Source organism: Suricata suricatta, chromosome 10 (genome assembly GCF_006229205.1).
Source record: "Suricata suricatta isolate VVHF042 chromosome 10, meerkat_22Aug2017_6uvM2_HiC, whole genome shotgun sequence".
Taxonomy (NCBI): domain Eukaryota; kingdom Metazoa; phylum Chordata; class Mammalia; order Carnivora; family Herpestidae; genus Suricata; species Suricata suricatta.
In genome coordinates this window covers 132,274,362-132,277,885 of record NC_043709.1, presented here as the reverse complement: position 1 = coordinate 132,277,885, position 3,524 = coordinate 132,274,362, and positions in this window count along the sequence as shown.

The window sequence follows — 3,524 nt, the reverse complement described above, 5'->3', positions numbered from 1 at the left end:
TCTTCTACGACTTAGTAAAACACCCAGACCAGGACATTAACGTTGGTACAGTACAGTTATCTGGGTTTTAAAAGGCACAAATACTTAGAAGTCATGAACTAATACTTAAAAAATTTTTTTTTAATGTTTATTTTTACTTTTGAGAGACAGAGATAGAGCATGAACAGGGGATGGGCAGAGAGAGAGGGAGACCCAGAGTCTGAAGCAGGCTCTAGACTGAGCTGTCAGCACAGAGCCCGACGTGGGGCTTGAACACACAAACTGTGAGATCATAACCTGAGCCGAAGTTGGACGCTCAACTGACTGAGCCCCCCGGGTGCCCCTGAAGTAACACTTTTTAAGCACGAATAACTTACGTCTGGATGTTGGGCGAGGAAGTTGACAAGGAGTGCAAAATGCTCCGAAAGCAGTAGCCGGGCTTGATGCGAAGCCCCGACGGGCAGTTTGAGAGCCCGGTCCCAGGTTCAGGGACGTGTCCTGAGCAAAGGGAAGGTTGCAGAAAGCCAGGTGGCAGAGCATGGGCGGGGAAGTGGAAACTTCCCGACTTGCTGCATGACTCTGTGAGACCTCAGCTGCGCACGCTGTGCCTGCTCACCCAGAGCCGGGCTGTGGCCACAGGAATGCCGTCACAGCCTCATAATGAGACATCCGAGTCCACTTGACGGGAGCATGTGACACTGGTGGAACATTGACTTTCTAAAAAACTCTTTTAATGTTTATTTTTGAGAGAGAGAGAGAGAGCGTGAGCAGAGGAGGGGGAGGAAGAAAGGGAGACACAGAATCCGAAGCAGGCTCCAGGCTCTAAGCTATCCTCCAAGGCTGGGCTCGAACTCACAAACTGTGAGCACATGACCTGAGCCCAAGTCGGATGCTTCAGTGACTGAGCCCCTCAGGTGCCCCAACATAATGATTTTTTTTTAAGGGACTTTATTTTTTAGAGCGGTTTTGGGTTCACAGCAAAACGGAGAGGCTCACAGCAGGCTGTCCTACGTGTCGCCCTACACACGCATGCGTCCCGGGGTATCAGCATCACTCACCAGAGTGTGCGGTTTTGCTAAGGATGAACTCGCACTGACTCATCATCGTCACCTGGAGTCCATAGCTTACCTTGGGCTTGTGCCTTCTGTGACTTTGGACACACGTGAAATGCCACGTAGCCGCCGCTGGAGCATCGTACAGAGTGGTTTTACCGCCCTGCATAACTCCTGGCTGTCTCCTGTTAACTGCCTCTGCCCCGCACCCCGCCGCCAGCCCTCGGCACACCACTGGCTGTTTTACCTCCTCCATGGCTGTGCCTTCCCTAGAATGTCACGGACGTGGAATCACAGTGTAGCCTTTTCAGACTGGCTTCTTTCACTTAATAACATGCACATATGTCTCTGTGGCTTTTCGTGGCTTGGTGCCTTGTTTCTTGTTCGTGCTGAGTGGTCTCCCGTTGTCTGCACGGGCCACAGTTTCTTTGTCCATTCACCTCCTAGAGCCCTTCATGGCTGCGTCCACCTTTTGGTGGTTTTGAATGGAGGTGTCATAAACCTCCACGTGCACGTTCTGAGTTGGGTTTTCAACCCACCGATGTGGCATTGCGCGGGCATCGGTGTCTGCGTTCCAGTTCGTGTGTGTGCCTGTGTGAGGGACAGAGGTTAAAAAAAAAAATCAACGTCTCTCTTGTTTTTTGGATGGACGGTGAGGTAAGGGTTCATGTCCATGTCTACACGGTGCCTCAGTTCACTCTCTCAGACATGGGATTGTTAAAAGGAGCAAATGACGACACTAATTAACAACTCCCGCCGGCTCCCGGCCTGCCGCGGCTTGTTCTCCGATCCTCTCGCGGGGAGGAGGAGGGTCTAGCGCCGTTTAAAGGTTTCAGTCTGGCTAGCTGGCACAAGGTCTTCGAAGCGGGGTTGCTTCTGGCTGGCCAGCAGCCTCCGGGAGCAGGGTAAGGCTTAGGTGACCTTGGCCGACGGAGGGACGGGGACGTCACCTTTCCTCCATCTTTCTCAGGGTCTCCACCTAAATAAAGAATTCTCCATGAGCACCTCCACCAGGCATTACTGCACAAGGTCTTTCTCTGCTCTTTTCTGTCAAACAGCTCAGCTGTTCTGGGTGGGAGGGTCTGAATCACAGTGTGGTCTTCCCTTCCGAGACTCCACTCAGCACCCTGGGGTTCAGCTGTGCCCCCCACAAGTCCCCCAGGGAACTGTCGCGTGCCTGCAGTTCCCAAACGGTGGTCTGGACCTTAGAGCGGGTTCCTTAAGCCCTCTAATCCCTGAACTTCCCTTTACTCAATTAAAACAAGGCGCTGATCAGTCTGGAAGGTTCCATCTTGCCCTAATTGTGTCTAGGACCACGGAGTCTCCGCTCGTACTTGTGGCTGCCCTGTCTATAAAACACAAATTTTTTACCAACAGCCTTTTCTGAAGGACTGCGTGCCTGATCACCAGACCGGTGGCAGGGGAAGTTCGTGGAGGCTGGGGCCTTTAGCAGAACTAGGGGAGAAGTTAGGAGGGTGTCTTAGCCAGTAAACTCTGAACTCGTGCACTCGGAATTCGGTTGCAGTGGGGTTGTTTATCAGCGGTTTTGCAATGAGGCAATTTTGTCCTTAAGTACATTAGGGTAACTCACAAGCACGCTACCCTAATGCACTTGAGGGCAGCCAGGGCCCTTACCAGTTCTAGCTGCACCCGAACCCTTGCTTTATTTTCAAGTGTGAATTCCTTCCTCCTTGAACCCCAGGTATTTGCACTTTGTATGCACTTAGATATCAGAAGCCTCGTGGGGGGGCGGGGGAGTCAGTTTACTTCCGTTTGTCTGCCCTCATCAGGTGCAGGAGGTGATGCGGAAGAATTTAAGTCTTTGGTCGGCACCACGGGATCCACAAGCGCAGGGCGTTCTGGACACACAGGCAGGGGAAGCGAGCAGTCTGGGGGCCAGTGCCAGGCTCCCCGAGGAACTCCTGCCTGGTCTGAACTGGACCCTGCCAGACACATTATGTAGGTCAGGATATTAGAGATGCGCCTGGGCTAGCTAGCTAGGACCCCGCGCTCCCTGAGCTGGAACCCACAGCTGTTTGCCAGCCTGGAGGCTGGAGGCTTGCCCCCTTGTCCCCGTGCCCTGCCTGTGTGCAAAGCCTCCGACGGGAACGTAGCAGGCACGCAAGGACACGGATGCTTCCCGAAGAGGCAAACGTGCAAGTGTGCAAGCCACTGTCACTGGCACCCACGGCGAGCCCCCTCTCTGACCCCAGCGAACCAGGCCCCAACTCTCCCCAGCGCTTGGGCGCTCGCCTGCTGCTGTGTTTCGCTTCGGATCAGCCCACTGTCATTTCAGGAGTGGAGTGGGACTCTCCCCGGGGCGTCAGAGGGTGTCATCTCCGGCATTTGCTCCCACTGCAGAAAAACAAGTCCCATGCAGTGCACTCGGGTTTCTGAACAGCTGCCCGAGCGCAGAAACCAGACAGTCAGCAAAGCTGTCGGAGGGAGGGAGAGCAGGGACTCCGGGGAGGGGGGGGGGGCGGTGCTCGGAAC